The 12,344-nt window shown below is 46.8% G+C and overlaps 1 pseudogene; it reads right to left on the bottom strand.

The window, feature by feature from the left end:
- LOC138528800 (steryl-sulfatase-like) overlaps positions 1-12,344 on the bottom strand; it is a 2,216,653-nt pseudogene that overhangs the window by 497,816 nt on the left and 1,706,493 nt on the right.

Raw genomic sequence — 12,344 nt, forward strand, 5'->3', positions numbered from 1 at the left:
GTGAGCGGGGAGGCTCACCACTTGGGCCAATCACTCCAGAGTGCGACTGGAGTTGGCAAGGCAACTCGGTCCAGGGTGCCTAAACCCCCTCCCACACCCCTGTGGTAACCCAGACAGAATGGCACCACTTTGGAGGGTCTCTGTACAGAGCCCGCCAAAAGTGGAACAAAGGGCTCGACCTTTGGTTTAGGAGTCACAGAGACCAACACAGACGCCATTTTACAAACCGAGTTCTGGCAGAAAATACCATCCGATAAACTTATTTAAGATAAGTAGATCGGTGGTACGTTAGAGATTAACGAGAAAAAGTATCAATCTCCAACAATGGGACGAATCCCATAGGGTTATGTTCGGGGTTGAAGTTTCCACTGCCACCAGCCAAAACTCGACGAGGGGGGACGGGACAATGCCCCCTCGAGTAACAGATCCAGGAGTAATCGAATTACCCCTACTAGTACGTCCACAATAAGATGGTTTGTACTAGTTCTGTTAGTAAATTTAGGTCTAGTAAAGCCAATGGTGACTTTACATGCCCGGGGAGACAGTAGTCAGTCCCCGGGTATGGAGTCTATGGTGGGGGTCCGCTAGGACGCCCCAGTGCCATGGCACGTAGGGTGCGGTGTAACACACATAGAAAAACATATGAGACCCTATGGAGTAAAAGACCCCATAGCCCATAGAACACATTGACATTCAAAGGAATTACACACATACATGTCCAAGAGTGGGAGAAAAAGAGTCTCACTCTTGGCAGGATGGAAAAAACGAACTCCCGAAATCCAGCAAAGCTACTGGGGGACTCGCTAGGTTAGGAAATTCAGCCTAAACAGAGAATTCTCCCTAACACTCCCCCCCCCAGACTAAGGGACAGGAGGATTTAATCCACTCCTGGATGAATCTCATATCTCTAGTCGATGATATACATCCTAGAGAGACCATCAGCATTTTGGTGGTGACATCCTGACCTGTGCTCAATGGTGAAATCAAACCCTTGCAGCTAGATCGACCATCTCAATAGTTTTGGGTTTTCCCCTTTTATGTGCATTAACCATCTCAAGGGTTGGTGGTCAGTCTGAATGACGAAAGTAGAACCATACAAGTACGGCCTAAACTTCTTCAGAGCCCACACAATAGCAAAGCACTCTCTTTCGATTGTTGCCCACCTTGTTTCAGGATCCTTCAGCTTGCGGCTGATGAAGCAAACGGGGTGCTCCCTACCTTTCCCATCCAGTTGACTGAGTACGGCACTATTCCTACATTGGAAGCATCTGTCTGCACAATGAAGTGTTGGCGGTAATCAGGAGCTCTGAGTACTGGGGCTTGGCAAAGAGCCTTTTTCAGGTTTTCAAAAGCCTGATTGCACTCCTCGTTCCATCTAACCTCTTTAGGAAATTTGGGCGAGGAGATGACATTCAGTGGAGGAGCTATGGTCCCATAGTTCTCTATGAAATTCCTGTAATACCCAGTGAGGCCTAGGAAGGCTCTCACTTGGGTTTGAGTAGTCGGTGTTGTCCAATTTTGCACAGCTTCAATCTTACTGAGCAAAGGCCTTATTTCTCCACCTCCTACCTCATGTCCAAGATAGACTACCTTACTCTGTCCAATTTGGCATTTACTCGCCTTTATGGTCAGATTGGCTCGTCCAAGAGCCTGCAAAACATCTCTCAGGTGGTTTACATGTTCTTCCAAGGAATTGCTGAACACTGCGATGTCATCCAAGTATGCCATGCAGAAGTCCTCCATCCCATTCAGAACCTGGTTTACCATCCGTTGAAACATAGCAGGTGCATTCTTCAATCCGAAAGGCATTACCTTAAACTGGTATAAGCCAACGGGGGTAGAAAATGCAGTTTTCTCCTTGGCATGGTCTGTCAGGGCTATTTGCCAATAGCCTGACGTCAAGTCAAATGTGCTGAGGAACTTGGCGGCGCCAAGTTTATCCACCAACTCATCTGTTCTTGGCAAAGGGTGGGCATTAGTCTTGGTGACTGCATTAAGAGCTCTATAATCCACGCAGAATCTAAGTTCTTTAGATCCGGCCTTTGGTACTAACACAACTGGGCTAGACCATGGACTAGTAGAGGGCTCTATTACCCCGAGATCAAGCATCTTGCTGACCTCACCTTTGATGTGGGTTCGTACATTTTCTGACATGCAGTATCCTCTGCTTTTGACTGGCAGACAGTCACCAGTGAGTATGTCGTGCTGGCCCCAAGGATCAAGCCTGGTGAAAGCGAGAACAGAGAGGCAAACTGATTCAACATAGATTTGCACTCTTCTTGTTGCTCGGGTGTCAGATTGGAGGAGAGATTTACTCCTTCAATTTTTTCATCTAAAGGTAAGCCTCTGAGGAGATCCGGAAGAGCTTCACTCTCTTCTTCTTCCTCGGATGATGCTAGAAGCAACACTCCTACATCAGGTCGTGAGACATACGCTTTAAGTCGGTTGGTGTGGAAGACTGTCAGAGCCTCCTTGGGATTGCCCAAGTCCACCAGATAGTTGACCTCTCCGAGTTTACCCACAACTCTGAAGGGTCCCATCCACTTGTCTTGCAAGGCCCTCTGCCTTGTTGGGATCATAACGAGAACGAGCTGGTCTTGAGCGAACTCAACCATGTTAGCCTTTTGATCGTGCCAGTGCTTGACCAATGCTTGTCCAGCTTTCAAGTTATTGCTTGCTTCCGTCATCATGTGCGACATTCTCCTCCGGAGACCTATCACGTAGTCAGTCACTCTGACTAGATTGGGGGAAGGAGCACTCTCCAACCCCTCCTTAATCAGGGCCAATGGACCTCTGATGGGATGACCATAGAGCAGTTCGAAGGGAGAGTAACCTACTCCCTCCTGAGGGACTTCTCTATAAGCAAAGAGAAGGCATGGCAGTAGAAGGTCCCACTTACGCTTAAGGGGTTCTTCTAAAGCACCTATCATGCTCTTTATGGTTCGGTTGAACCGTTCTACCAACCCATTGGTTTGTGGGTGGTACGCTGTTGAGAATTTGTAAGTAACTCTGCAGTTTTTCCACATGGCTTTCATGTAGTGGGACATAAAGTTTGACCCCCTGCCAGAGATTACTTCCTTAGGAAACCCGACCCAAATAAAAATACCAAGGAGGGCCTTAGCCACAGCCGGAGCTGTAACAGTCCTCATAGGAATTGCCTAGTAGCATGGTCTACTACAACAAGTATAAACCTGTTGCCTGAGGAGGTTGGAGGATCAAGGGGACCAACAATGTCAATCCCTACTCTCTCAAATGGGACTCCCACGACTGGGAGAGGCACTAAAGGTGCCACATTCTTGGAGCCAACCTTACCAGAGGTCTGGCAGGTGTGGCAGCTCCTGCAGTGTTTTTCCACTTCGACCCCCATCTTCGGCCAATAGAAGTAGAGAGAGAGCCTTTCCTTAGTCTTCTTGAAACTCAAGTGACCAGCCAAAGGAATCTCGTGGGCTAACTGCAAGAACTGTGGTCTGTTCCCTTGGGGTACTACAAGTCGTTTGTAGTCTCCAGGTGCAGACTCGGTCGGTTCACTGTAGAAGAGGCCATCTTCCCAGTGCAACCTATATTTCGCAGGCTCTTGCCCTTCAGCCTGAGCTTCTGCCTGGTGGCGAAGACCTTCCAGAGTTGGACATTCCCTCTGTCCCTTACTGAAGTCTGCCCTGCTGGGTCCACCTTCTGCCAGTAAAGACTGCAGCTCAGGATGGTCAACAGGATCCAGATCTTCAATGAGTTCCTGGCCTTCCATTAGCTCTTCCTCAGAATCTAATTCTACCACACAGGGTTGTACCTCTCTCTCAGCCTCGGCTGGAGGTGGAGTTACGGGTGTAACTTTGGACAACTGCGGGGAAGTCCGTGTTAGCTGCACTGGAATGCTGGCTGCTGGTCTCGGGATAGAAGTCTTAGTTTGCCCTTTCGCTTCTGATTTCTTGGAGACAGCGGCCGACAATTCCAGTGGAGCAGGAGTGATTTCCTTCTTCATCATCTCCTGGAGAGTACCGCGCATGGTCCTCTCTCTTGCGGGTCTGGTTAGCTCCTGTAACCGTTTACTAGGAGGTCTGGGAGTATGCGATACAACTCCGAGAGTTTTCAAATGGTTACCCAACAGTACGCGTCCTGGTACCTCACTCTGTATGCTGACAGGTATCTTCACAGTCATGTCGTTACACTGGATGAGAACTGGTAATTGGGGAAGCATCTGCACAGGCCCTCCAGCTAACTTGGTGAGGCGTTTGGGTGCCTTAGCAACATCCTCAGCCTGAAAAAACGATTTATCCACCAGTTATGCTGGCCCCAGTGTCCCTAATGGCAGGAGTCTCCTGACCATTCACCTGGACACTGTCCTTATAATACTCTTTAGTATTATCGGGGCTAGAATTATAGACATCTAAATTCTGTTGTTCCCACAACCCCAGAGATACTAAAGAAACGCTGGCTGAGACTCCAGTGGGTTCGTCAGCTAGCAGTAGAAGGTTTCCACTTGCCATTTGGACTTCCTCCTCTGGAGCGAAGGCTAAGGAGACAAGCTGGACCCCTGAAGGTTTACCCTTACATCTGGGATCTCCTTTCACGTGGTCAGTCGAGCCACAAACAAAGCATTTACCAAATGCTTTCTGGAATGGTGGCTTGTTCTGACCTCCTTCCGGTTTGGCACCAGAAGACACACTATTCTGCAGCGGTTTTCCTTGTGGCTTACCCTTCTGGTTTTGTTTGGGGCCCTCTTTGGAATTTGAGTTATTAGAATTCTCTTTTGAGTCTTTTTTAGGCTGTTTTCCCTCATCCTTTTTCTGAGTTGCCCCAGAATCCTTAAGAGTAGCCCTGTTGGCAACCCATAAGTCAGCAGCCTTAGCTAGCTTCCGGGAATCCAATTCCTTCGAATCAGCCAAGTGCTGTCTGAGCTCAGGAGAACAGGCATCATAAATAGACTCCAACATAAAAAGATTCCTCATACCCTCATAAGTGTTCACTTTGTAACCCTTAATCCATCCCTCTAAGTTGTTCAACCCTTCACTCACCCAGGTAGCCCAAGGGGTACCATCATGCTTTTTGAGGGTTCTAAACCTCTTAAGATACTGGGAAGGGGTCTTCCCGAATCTAGCTATCAAAGCTAGCTTCACACTTTCGTAATCCGTCTTATCCGCCTCCCCCAATTCCATTACCACATCAGTCGCAACAGGAGGGAGCCTAGAGAACAACCAGGGAAGCAAAGCATTCCCGGTGATGTCCTGGAGCCCATGATTGTACTCAAACAGTTTCAACCAATCCAACACATCCAATCTCGGTTCATACATACCCACTAATTCCTTCGGCATCCGGGGTCTTTTGGGACTGGAGCTCCTAGAGGAACCAGAGGAGAGAGAAGCATTTTCCATAGACAACTTTTTCATTTCTAACTCGTGATTAAGTTCTATTTCCCTGAGTCTTAACTCAGCTTGCTTCTGCTCAGCCTGGGCATTCATCCGTCTGAACTCGAGCTCTTGGTTTCGTTCAGATTGAGCCAAGAACCGTTTGTATTCTAATTCGAGCTTCATTTTTTCAAGTTCAAAATAAGCAGGGTTACTTGTGGGACCTGGCATGGGCCCCGTAGGCACAGCTGGTAAGGCAGGTAGAGGAGCAGGGGAGACAGTTTCGTTAGCCTATCCGTCCTCGTCAGCCTCTTCATCGCTATCATCAGAATTACGATTTAGATCAACACCATCACTGTTATCTACATTTGCTGGAGAAATTGGTTCCTCTGAACCAGTACACAGACTTTGTTTCGCCAGCAATCTCTCTATTAGTTATAACTTCTTGCCTCTTACAGGAAGATTCTCTTGCCTACAGAGAGCTCGCAAACTCTCAGTATTTTCACCTGACAAGGACTCTTGACTGTAAGTTTCCATCATAGACATGTTTCTGAAAGTTGCTTTTTTGTGCTAAGTTTTGTGGTTAGTTATCCTAAAGTGTCAAAAAGCACTCTAAACTGTATACTCGATACAAATCCCACCGCTGCCACCAGTGTTAGGCGGGAACCTGTGCAGTTCCCTCTGGGACCACTGCAAAAGATTTAGGACTACAGGTGTTTGGCAGTAAACCCACTTGGTAGCAGTCTGCATCACACAGATTCACTGTTGGTAGCTGTGGCTGAGCAGTCAGACTTCTCTCAAGAAGAGTTAAGCAGTGTGTGGAGTGTACAAGATAGGGCAATTCTTCACAGTAAGACAAGCAAACACGCAACAAGGCTCAGTGTAAAGATATTAAGGTATTTATTTATAACGAAACATCTATCAAAAACACTATAGCAATATCACGGCAAACAAATCAAACACAATTACTCTACGAAGAAGAAACGATCAATCCCCCTAGCAATATTTCGACAAGTCTAGGTTGTACCGGCACCACTTATTTACAGACAGAGGTGTATGCCTCAACCTAGATGGCACTCTAATATTAGTTAGGACGGGAGAGAAAAATAGGCAGGTTACGAAATCAACACAGTTCAATACTTCACGGGAAAAAAATGCAAGGCAAGAAGGCAAGAACCACAATAGATCATAAAGTTCAGAGGCCAGGCCCACTCGGAGAGAGGCAAGGCGAAATGTCCCAAAAGTCTCTAGTGGAAATGCGTTTGAGTCTTTGTAGCAAATTGTTATCGGCAGATCGGACCAGTTCAGAACAATACGTGAGAAAGCTTGGAGGCGACCCAACGGAAAGGAGAGGATTATGACACCTCACTCGAACTGATCGAAAGGGAAGCCAGGCGGACACGGTACCTTGTTGTGGAGGGCGGCTCCGGCGGGGGCAGTTGTTCCTGGTGGTGGATGCACGTCGGGTCTTTGCCAAGAGTAGAGATGATCTCGTCGTCGAAGAAAAGTGAAGTCCAGTGCACCACCAGGGAAGAGACCAGCCGCGGAGTGCTCCGTCACAAGGCACAACCTTTTGGTCGCGATACAGGGGTAGTGGCTATCCGGTTGCCGAGGTGCTCTGCACGGGCAATTCGACCACTGCGTCTTGAGGCGAATAAAAAACAAAGGGGACTGGTTGTTCCCACCAGCCAGGGGAAGAGACTCTCCGGCAGGGAGATCTCCTCTGTCGTCGGGAAGTGGTGAGTTGGTTCCGCAGGGCTCCACCAGAGGTGTCATCGTGCAGGTCGGCTCAGCGTTACCCTCGTCGGAGTCTTAGGTCCTGTGGCGACTTCTGAAGATCCAGTCCCAAAAGCCCTGCTTCTATGCAGAAAACCCCCATTCATTCAGCCTAGCTGTCAATCAACACATGCTAAGTGGTGAGCGGGGAGGCTCACCACTTGGGCCAATCACTCCAGAGTGCGACCGGAGTTGGCAAGGCAACTCGGTCCAGGGTGCCTGTACCCCCTCCCACATCCCTGTGGTAACCCAGACAGAATGGCACCACTTTGGAGGGTCTCTGTACAGAGCCCGCCAAAATTGGAACAAAGGGCTCGACCTTTGGTTTAGGAGTCACAGAGACGAACACAGACTCCATTTTACAAACCGAGTTCTGGCAGAAAATACCATCCGATAAACTTATTTAAGATAAGTAGATCAGTGGTACGTTAGAGATTAACGAGAAAAAATATCAATCTCCAACAATGGGACGAATCCCATAGGGTTATGTTCGGGGTCGAACATAACAAGTAGTTTCCACTGCCACCAGCCAAAACTCGACGAGGGGGGACGGGACAGTGCCCCCTCGAGTAACAGATCCAGGAGTAATCGAATTACCCCTACTAGTACGTCCACAATAAGATGGTTTGTACTAGTTCTGTTAGTAAATGTAGGTCTAGTAAAGCCAATGGTGACTTTACATGCCCGGGGAGACAGTAGTCAGTCCCCGGGTATGGAGTCTATGGTGGGGGTCCGCTAGGACGCCCCAGTGCTACGGCACGTAGGGTGCGGTGTAACACACATAAAAAAACATATGAGACCCTATGGAGTAAAAGACCCCATAGCCCATAGAACACATTGACATTCAAAGGAATTACACACATACATGTCCAAGAGTGGGAGAAAAAGAGTCTCACTCTTGGCAGGATGGAAAAAACAAACTCCCGAAATCCAGCAAAGCTGCTGGGGGACTCGCTAGGTTAGGAAATTCAGCCTAAACAGAGAATTCTCCCTAACAGTTCAGTAGAACATTTGTTGGTTCAGTATATAAAACCCCTCAAAAAATACAAAGAATGTTATTTTAAGAGCCACCATTTTTTTTAACAGAAAACTATTTAAATGATTTTAATGCCCCCACCCGACTCTTGGAATTTTGCAGTTTTCTGCAGACTACTGCACTGTCCGCGCACTATGCAGGCTGCAAAAAGTCTTGTATATTTATTTTTGTTCTATTTTTTAACTGGGAAAGGTGGCTCCTAAAGGAACCCTTTTTTGTGTTTCTGGCTTTCTTATTTTTTGGGGGATTTTGTTGTTTTTGTAGGACAGGCAAGGAGGTAAGGTGGGGGAGGGAAGGGGAATCAACCATAGATATGTAGGGGCAGGTGGACATGGGGAAGATCTCGGGTGGGCCTTTTGGGATGTTCTGACCCACTAGGCTCTGCCCTGCAACATCACTGTGTGCTGCTTTCATCAGAAACAACAGAATGGCCGCCAAAAAGCCCTATGAGCTAAAAATCTCTGAGAAGTGCGCAGGGAAACCGGAAAAATAGGCTGCCAATCCATTTTGCCTATGTCAGTGGTAAAACAGGAGACCACACTGCCAAACCCTGTCATTGGGCTGCCCATAAAGTGAAATGGAATTACCTGAAAAGGCAGTACTGCATTAACAGGAAAACCCAGAAGTGATTTAAAATCTGTTTTTCCTTGGCTGTTGAAATTGCAAAATCATGTTCCCTAAACAGCAGAGAAGATCCAACATCCTTGTGGGGTGTTCACCATCACCTTATTTAAGGAATCCCCATAAGCACAATGTGAGGAGAAGCACTTTCATCACAAAAATATCCCCATTCAAAAAGGTGCTTGCCTGGAAAAACCTGTCAGATATGGGCGCAGTACTGCCGCTCACCTATGTCAAAGCAGTCATTTACTTACCCTATAGTTTAAACTTGTACATTAAGATCAAATTGTGGAAAAGAAGAGACTTGCCATCAAAAGCAATATAGGTTGCTACAATTCAATTGCTATGTTTTAAATAGACTGGAATTAAGAGATCTGTGTGTATATTTGTTACGCTGAAAAATCTGAAAAGGTCAGGGAAACTCTAGCCTCTGGACCAGAGTATTACAATTGCGTAGAACAACAGAAAAAGATTGTCCAGAGAAACAAATCAATTTGAAAAAATGTGTATCAAAATGTATTGAAAGTGATACCAACAATTTAAACAATGGTGAGTCAATCACAAATAATTAAACACTGATCACTTTAATACAGCAAAACAGCAGCAACCGTATGCCTAAAGTCGGCTAAAACATTGTCACACATACTTGCCATTCATAGTGCACTCATTCAAACCCAACTCAACATACCGTGACATACATCCAAAAGCTTAAAAGACGAAAGAATCATGCTAAAAAACCTGTGGGGAGAAGGAATTCATGACTGGTCCCCATCAAACAGACATAATTTTTATATTCATAATCAATTGAATTAATTAATAAATAATCTATTGTCAGGGTGGATCAGAAGGAAAAGTGTAAAAGATCACATCCCTGTAGGGTATATCTCTCTTGTTACGCTCACCTCATCTCCACAGGGGCGCCGAACGGGGCTGGATGATCTGGTGGTAAGTGGTGTCTTGTACTCCACTTCGATACAAAAGCAGGCTTGCCTAGAAAGGTAAATCACAGGTTACCCAACCATGTGGACGAGGGTGACTTCCACCTCCCGTGGTGTCCTCTTGCACCCCCCGCTATATCTCACCTTTGTGTTACGAATAGCGGGCTCTCTGTCCTGCCACTGTTCGCAGGGGTGCGTCGTAGTTCTAGGATCTAGTTTCTTCACTGATCCTATTGAAAGTTCCAGACAACTGTGACTCTATGGTAAGTCTTATTCCAAAGATATGGATAGCTAAGAGTTCAAGTTGCAAAAGTTCACTCTGTACATTTCTTTACAGATTCCCTCTTCGTGCATGCGATGGAGCGAGGTTCTTGGTAGCTGGCTTCCCAAGGTAAGATTTGCGCCAGTGCTATGCAAAAGTCTTTCCACCCGATACTGTTTTTCTGCACAACTAACCTGCTGTTTTTATATTCTGCAGGTGTGGAATCTCCTGAACAAGGGTTGCGTGATGAAGAATTGTGAGCCCGTGAGGATTGCTGCCTTCAGGTGAGAGCTGCCTCGTGCAGGATTATAAGTCAGAATGAAGCCTTCCCACTGCTCTGCTAACCTGATGTCTTCTTTCTGTTTCACAGATGAGGCAGTCCCAGAGCAGCGATCGGAAGATGAAGCGGAGATCGAGTGATGACGTTCCGATGGTTCGCTGGTAAGTATTAGTGCAGCGCTGAGCTGCAATGAAGAGCGTGTGGTCTGCAAGGCTAATCTGATGTTCTTTCCTTTTCAGTTCTGAAGAAGCGTGGACTCGCGAGCGGCCGCGATGAAGAGACTGGTAAGTATCTTGTTCTGCTCTTCATTCTCACTCTTCTTTGCAGGTAACTCGAGACAACTGGATGGGCGAGGCTGATAGCTGGCCTGGGGCTGCAGACACGGTGAGTGTTATGCTGCAGGAGTGCAGAATAACGTGAAGCGTGTTCTGTATGAAGGGTATGGTTCATATAGTCTTCTGAAAGTAGTTTTCAGGTAAAGTAGTTCCAGCAACCACACCCAAGCAAATAGTCCCATGGCAAATAATCCCTTCACCCTGCCTCATATTGGTTCGTACGTGCCTCTCTGGGTCTGAAACGTACCATGTTGGTGATGGCAGTTGGACTGAGTCCAGGAAGCCCCTGCAAGATTCCTTGGGGCCTTCAAGGCCCCCATGGGACCCAACGCCTTGGGCAGGGTGGTCTGTACCTGATGTTTGGGGGTATGGCCCGTGACAGCACTCCCCCCAAGGAGGTTTGTGCCATTGGTCCGGGTTTGGCCGGGTGGTTTCGATGGAAACAGTTCACTAGGCGTGGTGCATGAACAAAGTCACTTGGTTCCCATGACCTTTCTTGGGGACCATAGCCTTTCCAATCAACTAGGTAGAAAAGTTTTGATCTGACCCGCTTTGAGTTTATAATGACCTCGAATTCTGGTTCCCCATTTACCAAAACAGGTTTTGGCGGTTTCGTTATCCGAGTTCGTTCTTGGTTGTACTGGTTTCAACAGGGAGACGTGAAATACGGGATGGACTCACATGTTCGGGGGTAACTCCAGTTTTACTGCCACAGGGTTGATGAAGGCCTTGATGGTGTATGGTCCCAAATACCTGGGGTTAAACGTGTGGGTTCCTTTTAGTGGTATATGTCTGGAGGCTAACCAAACCTCATCTCCAATCTGGTATTTCAGAGCTTCACTCCTGTGTTGATCTGCAAATTTCCTGAACCTCTCCTTAGCTTGCCTCAGATGTTCTGTTGCTCTTTTGAAAGCTTGGGTGATGGTTGCATTTAGGCTGATTACGGCAGGCATTTCTAAATGTTGAGGTGGTTCGAGTTCTGAGGTTCGTGGATGCATTCCATAAACTGTATAGAATGGAGTTTGCCCTGTGCTGGAATGCAAAGAGTTATTGTAGGCATACTCAGTAATCCATAAGATGTCTTTCCAATTACTTTCAGTTTGATGTAACATGCACCTTAGGTATTGTTCCAGAGTTTGGTTGTTTCTTTCGTTTTGACCGTCTGTTTGGGGATGGTGGCTGGTCGAAAGTCTTACGTCAATCTGGGCCAACTGACAACATTTTCTCCAAAATTGAGAGATAAACTGACTGCCCCGATCTGAGATTAAGACAGAGGGGAATCCATGTATCCGAACAATTTGTTCTAGGAATTCTTTCGCCAAGATTGAAGTGGAGGGCAAACCTTTTAATGGAATGAAATGGGCCATTTTAGAAAACAGGTCCACCACCACAAATATGGTGTTGAAACCAATACAGGGGGGCAGATCCGTAATGAAATCAAGAGACAACATATGCCAGGGTGCAGGTGGTACATCTAGAGGCTGAAGTAGACCGGGTGGTTTCTTTTTCTGGGCCTTGTTCTGAGCACAAATGCTGCACGAAAGCACAAATTGTTTGATATCCTTATGCCATGTCGGCCACCAAAAATGTCTCTTGATCTTGGCTTCGGTTTTTGCAATTCCAGGGTGACCTTCTACCAATGACTCATTATAATTTGAGATGACCTGTTTTTGAAGCTCCTTACTAGGCAAGAAGAGATGTCCTTGGAAATAAGGTAAATGATTGACAACTGAATGGTGTTCACTTTTGGTCGACCA

The sequence above is a fragment of the Ambystoma mexicanum genome, chromosome 7q, assembly GCF_040938575.1.
Source record: "Ambystoma mexicanum isolate Mex_15411 chromosome 7q, UKY_AmexF1_1, whole genome shotgun sequence".
Classification (NCBI taxonomy): Eukaryota; Metazoa; Chordata; class Amphibia; order Caudata; family Ambystomatidae; genus Ambystoma; species Ambystoma mexicanum.